General features: G+C 40.6%; 1 long non-coding RNA gene across 1 annotated transcript; it reads right to left on the bottom strand.

Annotated features, from left to right (window-relative positions):
- Positions 1-5785: 5785 nt before the first annotated feature.
- Positions 5786-7228, bottom strand: LOC136675436 (uncharacterized). The gene is made up of 3 exons (XR_010796198.1): positions 7120-7228; positions 6162-6234; positions 5786-6000 (listed from the first exon to the last, which is right to left on the bottom strand). It is a non-coding gene; the product is annotated as an uncharacterized lncRNA (long non-coding RNA).
- Positions 7229-8520: the final 1292 nt, after the last annotated feature.

Here is an 8520-nt window from a genome sequence, read left to right as displayed (position 1 = left end):
GAGGTCCATTAATACAGCTGCGGCTAGCCCTTAAACCACACACTTTTGTGCCATGTACCTACTGACTGTGGTCAATTTCGGGTATATAAGACTACTGTAGGATTCACTGTATCTTTTTGAAGTACTCTGCATCGGTCTTGCAGCAGTGTCCCTTAACTGTAAATATAATTGTGATTTTCTGTTGTGTCACTTTGTCATTACATTTTTCACAATAAAGGAACTATGTTTTGTATCTTTAATTGTGGGTCATCATTTGATCACTTTAGAATTTAAAGGTTTTGGTTCAAGGTCATTTTAAATAGAAAAAAAAATCACTTCTAATTTATAAACTGTCCTGTATCCTAAACCAAGTCGAAGTACTAGCAATTAGTTAAAATAATGGTTCAATTGGAACAGAGTAGAAAAACATGAGGAAAAATTGTTATAAGCAACAAGAAAGTCCAAAAACACGTAGTGTGTTCACAACCATAGTTGTGAGTGAATGGCGCCCCCTCCATGACGTGTGTTTTCCTGCCTTGCGCCCCGTGATTCCGGATAGGCTCCAGAATGTATAACTATTTACAGACATGATGAATTAATGTGTTTTGGCATTAAAAATCAAAAACAACATGTATTTCCAGTATGCAGTGGCTAGCACCTAGCTGAAGTGTCCTGAAGAAGGATAACGGGTGAAAAAGCCACAGAGTGATTTGGGCCCAAGGCTCACTGTTTGAGGGGAGTGCCTGTCTGCTCCAAACTACTGTGGCACCAAATGTTACAAGAGAAAAATGTCAGATCACTGTGCATCACAGATTGATGTTTATAGTGCTGAGCATCAGCAAACCTGCTTTCATGTACTTTCATATTAGCACATTTAAGCACAGTCCTCATCAAGTACAGATCTCTATATTCATTCTACTATTACAATAGTTATTATTGCATGCAAAATACACATGAATAAGTTAAAATCTAAATATTTACATTTAAACAGCCAATTAGAGCCACTGGGAGTGCCATACAAATGCATTACATTTACATTTACATTTATCCCAAGCAACTTACAAAAGAGGATCTAACATTCAAACTACAGCACAAATGATACAATTATACAATTATACCTTACATGAAGTGCAATATGCCAGGAAGTAATAAGTGCATTAAAGAAAGCCTTTCAGTGCAAAAGATACTCTCGGAAGAGCTGGGTTTTCAAGGATTTCTTGAATGCGTAGAGGGTTCCTGTTGCTCTGATAGTGCTTGGAAGCTCGTTCCACCAGCGTGGTACCAGAGATGAGAATAGCCTCGACTGACCTGTACGGGGGGTTGGTCGTGTTAGTTGGCGCTCCTTTGAGGAACGGATGGTTTTAAGTGTCTATTGAGGTGTAGATGGGAGCAGAACCAGTGAATACTCTGAAGGCCATCATTACCCTCCAGGCCCCTGGAGCTATGTAACTGCGACACTAACCTGCTGTGCCACCCAGTATGCATCCAAAGGTGTTTTATTTAACGTTACGCTTATATAGCGCCTTTCTAGAAAACCAAGGACGCTTTACAATCTACACTCATCATTCAATCCACACACACACACTGGCGAGAAGTGGCAGCCAAATGCCACCCATTCATTCACATACACACTGTTTCACCCACACACCAGGAGAGTTATGAGAGAAGCCAATTCACCTACCCTCCATGTTTTTGAACTGTGGGAGCAAACCAGAGACCCGGGAGGATTAGTCATTCATTCATTATCTGTAACCCTTATCCAATTCAGGGTCGTGGTGGGTCCGGAGCCTACCCAGTAATCCACCTACCAACATGTGTTTTTGGACCTTGGGAGGAAACCGGCGCACCCGGAGGAAACCCACACGGACACAGGGAGAACACACCACACTCCTCACAGCCAGTCACCCAGGAGCGGGACTTGAACCCACAACCTCCAGGTCTCTGGAGCTGTGTGACTGTGATACTACCTGCTGCTCCACAGTGCTGCCCCAATATCAGAATCATTAAAAGATAGTCTTCAACTTCAGACACATCCTCCTCTATTTCACTGTCATGATCAATGATGACTTCCAGAGTCTCCTGGACTGTCATCCTTTTGCTTCGGCTGCTAATTTTGTAAAGGTCTGTTTGACACAATGTAATGTTGGTAGGACTCCCATGCAGTTCCATCAAATTGACCTGAACAGTATCTATGTGATATAGACATGCAGGGGGTTGTTACAAATATGTGAGAGGAACCATTTTCATATGATATGTTGATTACACTAATTAAGGCAAGCAGAAGAAATTTCATACTGAAAAAATACTTTTAATTACTTTTCTAGATCTTCAAACTTCAAAACGGAACATAACAGGAGTGTTAAATAAAGCAGTTTAAGTTTAAATAAATGTTCACAATAAGAATCTAATAATATAATATGGGATTTTTAAATTCAAGTTCTCAGAGGCCAGGAAACACGTAGAAAATAAGAATAAAGAAAGATGTTCTAAATTTTAAAGAGATGGCATTGGTTTATAACCCAAAATGGAGGCGTATTTTTTTCTTTCAAGACCCTGAAGACTGAGGGAATCGAATGCATGATTCCTGGCTACACAGTGAGGCTTTCACCTACTGTCACATCAAAAGTAGGTGGTGCTTGTTCGATTGAGGATATGCCCATCAAAGTGCCACCCTCTCTGTAAATACAAGCTAAAAATAAAATATGCTTAGCTGCACAAACCCTAGAATGTTCTGGAATGCACCTGAAGGTTCCTGAGGCCTGTGTTGGGTCAGAGTTCCGAGGTGATGTCGAACGGGTGTGATGTCACTGAGGCTATAAAAGCGGGAGGGTCGGTGATCTAACTTCAGATTTGCTTTGACTATCGTCTGTTGTGTACTCATCGTGTTTGTAGTTTGTTGTTGGTGTCAGGATGGCAGGAGTATTGGCTCTCATCTTTAGGTCCTGTTGGCCCAAAAAGAAAAAAGCCAAAAAATCTCTCCGTAAACAGCTGCAGGAGGAGCTGCAGAGAGAGAGGGAGGCCCGGGAACGCCTGGAGGAAGAGAAAAGGAAGCAGAAAAAGTATTGGGTCAAGAAGGTAAAAGAGCTGGAGGAAGTGAGGGAGAAGGAGAAGGAGGTGTACCAGGCGTTCCTTAAACAAAATGCTGACCACGCTCAGAAGGAGAAACAGCTCCAGAAAGATCTGCTGGACGCTGTCAGGGAGGAGAAGACCCAGCTGGAGGAGAAGCTCCAGGAGGTTAAAGAGAACTCCGTGCTGGAGCTGGAGAGGGAGAGACAGCGTCAGGCTGAGGCGGAAAGTGTGTGGGCCAGACAGAAGGAGACCTGGGCTCGGCGGTTCAAAAAAACACAAAGCACCATCGAAGCCACAAGGGCAGAAAAGGAGGAGACAGAGAGGAAGGTGTGCCGACTGGAGAAGGAGCTGGAGGCATTAAAGAAGGTGGAGGAAGAGCAGGGCTCAAAAATGGAGGTGCTCAGGACTGAGCTTAAGAATGCGGAGGCTAAGAAGCAAGTTGCTCGTACCTGCTTTAATCAACTGCAGAAACGACGCGAGCAACTGGATGCTCAAAAGCAGTTCCAGATGGACCAGTTGGAGGAGGCCTGGGCCCAGGTGTCTGTGGAGAAGGAGAAGATCCAAGCCGAGAGAAAGAGACTCCAGCACCTGCTGAAGGAGGAGCAGTAGAAGAGGTGGAGCAGAGACGGAGGCTCGGCTGATGGAAGAGGCTGCACTGCAGAGATCGCAGAAGCCTTTTAGAGAAGTGCACTGTAGGAACGTAGAGGGGCTACATCAGGAAGAGAGTTCCCACAAGTGCTCCTCATATAAATAATTAAATAAAATACATTGAAATGCATTTCTGTCTTTGTTGACTTTGTTATTGGATGTTGATTCCTGCCACATTATTAACAGCAGTTTAAATTTCAAATAAAAGTTAAACTTGATTGATTTTCAAAAATTCTACATTTTAATGTTACAGAATTATATATTTAAAATATAAAAAATCAGCCAGACTGTTTTAATGTGAGAGAAATGTGTAGATTGATATAGTTTTTAAGTCAAGACACATATTACACATTTTTCAAAACTGCAGACTATTCTCATATTTAAGGTTGCTCTGAATAGAGATGTTTTAATGCAAAATTGACAATAAAAATGTCATTAGATCAGGGGTGTCCAGTATAACAGAATATGACTGTGAAGAGTGCCATGTGACTGACTGTATTAAACCTGACAGAGTAACACATCTGTACCTCGACCACGTTTCCCCTCCTCTCTGTTTCTCTGGCGTTTCTTTAACTGAAATCTACATTCATATTTTACCATTTCTGTCTCTAACAAAATCCACAATCAACACCTCCATTTTATACTAAATTAGTTACATTTGTCACTCTCAACTGAACTCTTATCTGCAGACACACACACACATTTACTGGTTTCCATGGTTGATGGGGACCAGCTTTTTGAACATCACTTTTGGGGACCACCCTTTCTAAAGGTCCTTGGGGTATGAAAAAAATCAGGTACACTAACTATAGCTTTGTGAGCATATACACGACTTCAAACTTCAGAAAAGTTGAAGTATCTATTCTGATCATGCTAAATGTGGACCTCAAAAATATCAAGTCAACATAACTGATGGGGACCTCATATACATATTATTTGCATAATTCACACAGATTTGCATTTGATTTGTGGGGACCTTGTAACAAAATGTTCATTCATTCATTCATTCATTATCTGTAACCGATTATCCAGTTCAGGGTCGCGGTGGGTCCAGAACCTACCTGGAATCACAAGGCAGGAATACACCCTGGAGGTGCATTCACTCACACACTCACACCTACGGACACTTTTGAGTCGCCAATCCACCTACCAACGTGTGTTTTTGGACTGTGGGAGGAAACCGGAGCACACGGAGGAAACCCACGCGGACACGGGGAGAACACACCAACTCCTCACAGACAGTCACCGGGAGTGGGAATCGAACCCACAACCTCCAGGAGCTGTGTGACTGCGACACTACCTGCTGCGTCACCATGCCGCCCTAACAAAATGTTATTAATGAAAAATGAATTGTTTTAAGATAGCAAATGCTAAGAATTATGCATTGCTCAAATATCAAATGCATCAGAAAGCATTTTTGTAAAATATTTAATATTAATTGTAAATTGAAAGAAAATTTGCAATATTTGCAACAATAGTTACATGTCTTTTAAGTTTATTGTTGCTTAGTTGGTCATTGGTAGAAATGTAGCATGAAGTCAGCAAATGGTGCTAATGATAGAATGCATCACTCATGTAATCATCTTCATCACATTGCAGAATTTGCTTTGATTGATATTGATTTAATAGGAATTTATGTGTTAAAGAGATTATTAAAAGATAAATCAGTGAAAGGATCTCTATTCAAGTATAAACGATTGAAAGAGTAGTGAATTACTGTCTAAATTGATTCCACCATGTGCAAACCTTTTATTTTCTACTGCGAGAATAATACTTTCTGAAATGTAATATTTTTAACCAGATTTAACAACCCCACCATTAGTTAACCATTACTCACATGACACTTAACACTAGAATAAAACTACTAACTCATTTAACTTCAGCACATTAAATTCACATTTAAATAGCAGAATTCACCTTTTAATTTTCAAATTTTCAATTCAAATTTGGAAGCATAAGGATATTCTTCTTACAACAAACAGCAAAATAGTGCTGCATTTAAATGCATGGTATTTTAATTATTTGAAGTAAAATCCAAATGCTTTTTAAAAGTTAGGAAATGAAGAACTACATTCAGTAGACTTTTCAGCCATGTGCAGTGTGCTTTCCTGCGACATGTATGTAAACAAATAAATGCCATTCCAGATACTTTGTGATCTTTTTAAAGAGCGTCACGTTCAGCCCATAAACACTTCTCACAGTTTGATGGTACAATACAAGATGAGATGAATAGATTGTCCTTTCCGCTATCTGTACATCTGTCTGTTGCCAAAGTGTTTTCTTCTTCCAAGAGGCTTTCAGTACCTGAATGAGGTCAGATCAGAATTGTAATTGCAAGTAGTTGTAGAGGTATGCCTAAATAGAGCTGTAGACTGGTGGCTGGATATTATGGTTGAATAAGAGATGGTAAAAAATATGGAGTATCAATGTTGATCAAATGCACAGAGAAATATGGATCAGTGTACCTGTGAATTAACACATGGAAGACTGCAGGTGAGCACAGCTGACATTTAGGCACAGGAGTGCATGTCCGTATGCCTGTGGATTAGAAACAGAGAAATATGGGTCAGAATGGTCAGTAAGGTCACAGTATTGTGGTGTCTGTAGTTTGGCTTACTGCTTCGTATTAGGTGGCCAAGTGGCTAGGGATGCAGCAGTGTTTAAGTAGTGTGGCATGGTATGGGAGAGGGGTGCTGGAGCTACCACTCAAGTTTAGTTGAACAATTTAAATGTGCTAAGGTGAGTCATGAGATTATTTTGTCGGGATTGAAAGATGCAGTGGTAAAAGCAGCAGCGCAAATCATAAAAGCAGGAAGGAAGTGGAATCCAAAAGTGGCCGTGCAGGTAGCCAGGAGCTTATTAGATCTAAGTGATGTGATTGGCCAAGTACAATGCGGAAGACCAGGCCTTGGGTCAGGTGATTCATGGAAAGCTTTAAGTAAGGCCACATAACCAGAGAGAAGGCAAAGGATGACTAGTTTTATTTGCAAGCAGGAGGAGGCAGGGTGTGCAACAGTAGCGTCACTGCCTGCATTCACACTTCAAGAAAAAAACAGGCCTTGTGGGGACCTTCATCACACATCAATACGATACCTTAAGGGGGCCGATTTTGTGTTATAGCTCTCACAGATTCTACTCACACACGGATTGAAAGAAAGTGTGTTGTGGGGACGACGTGAGTGTCCAGAATAGAGTGACAATTTACCAAGAAAATAGCCTCAGTGGTAGATAAAATCTGCCCTCCTCATCCCTCTATCTTTACCCATCCAGGTGCAATACCTTAAACTGCCTAGTGTAATAATTCACACAAAAAATCAACACAAAAGCTTCTTAAATTTTATATCTGCCTTACAAAAAAAAAAAAAAAAAAAAAACGACAAAGACAGACAGTAGAATCATCAGAAGTGATTAACGTCTTTGTACCGGTGAAGAAGTGCTGTTTGGACGAGTAGCATCATGAATCTGGGTCTCTGAGTGGAGGGAAGGACAGGAGTCATCCTCTGCCATGTTATTAGCTGCAGTGCTGGTCAACTAGAAACACAGATTAATGACAAATTTCAAAGATTTATTATATTAAGGTGTTTACAGCAAATTTGCAAATGAAATTAGATTTGAGTACAACTTTTACTGATTACGAATAGCTCCTGGTTGGACACTGGTACCTGCTGGTTAGTTTTCATGTTGTGCTCATCAGTCTGAGCCTTTAAATGTACAGGCTGGTTGGAGCTCTTAACATCTCCGGTGGTAGTTGTTTCTTCAGTTACCCGTGAACACATTGTTCATAAATAGTTTGCCTTCTGATTTTATAGGGATTGTATTTACTTAATTCTATGCAATATGATGCAGTGTTTATTGTGTAATTTAGTCTGTAAACACTCACTTTAAGACTTTTCCACCATAATTTTAACATGTACATTTATTATAAAGATATTAAATAAATATAGGTCATTGTTACTGCTGTGTTCTTTAACATTTAACCAAACCCTCAGTAGCTTCTGAAAACATATGTGACTTTGATTTCCTGTTTAATAATAATAATACATTTTATTTTATAGGTGCCTTTCTGTCACTCAAGGACACCTTACAAAGAGTAAACAATAAACATAAATAATACCGAAAAACACACACGTATACAGTACTGGATAAAAAAAACAATGCAACTGAGTCATTTTAAAGAAAAGGCAATCTTAAACAGGTGGGTTTTGAGTGAAGTCTTGAATTGTGGGAGTGAGTTTATGTTCCGTATGTCGGGGGGTAAAGTGTTCCAAAGCTGGGGAGCAGAGCGGCTAAAAGCTCTAATTCCCATGGAAGTGAGACGGGCAGGGGGTACAGTCAAGTGAATGGAGGAGGAGGAGGATCTGGGGGTGCGAGAGGGAGTTACAACATGGAGGAGATTGGAAAGATAACAGGAGTGATGTGGTGGATGGAGGGGGTTCTAGTGATGATACGGGCAACTGAGATCTGGACCCGTTGAAGCTTATGGAGAGATTTGTGGGTAATACCCAAAAGGAGGGAGTTGCAGTAATCAAGGCGGGAGGTGACAAGACTGTGGACAAGGATGGCAGTGGTATGAAGAGTAAGGGAGGGGTGGAGACGGTTGATGTTATGGAGATGAAAATAGGCAGACCGGGTAATGTTATTGATATGAGATTGAAAAGAAAGAGTACTGTCGAGGATGACACCCAGACTCTTTACTTGTGGGGTGGGGAGAACAGAACAATTGTCAATGTTAAGGGAAAAGCTGTCAGTTTTGGATAATGTTGATTTAGTACCAATGAGAAAAACCTCAGTTTTATCGCTGTTGAGATTAAGTAAATTTGAGGA

The sequence above is a fragment of the Hoplias malabaricus genome, chromosome X1, assembly GCF_029633855.1.
Source record: "Hoplias malabaricus isolate fHopMal1 chromosome X1, fHopMal1.hap1, whole genome shotgun sequence".
In the NCBI taxonomy this organism is placed as follows: domain Eukaryota; kingdom Metazoa; phylum Chordata; class Actinopteri; order Characiformes; family Erythrinidae; genus Hoplias; species Hoplias malabaricus.
The sequence above is the reverse complement of the archived record's forward strand: the minus strand, read 5'-3'. Positions and strand labels throughout refer to the sequence as shown.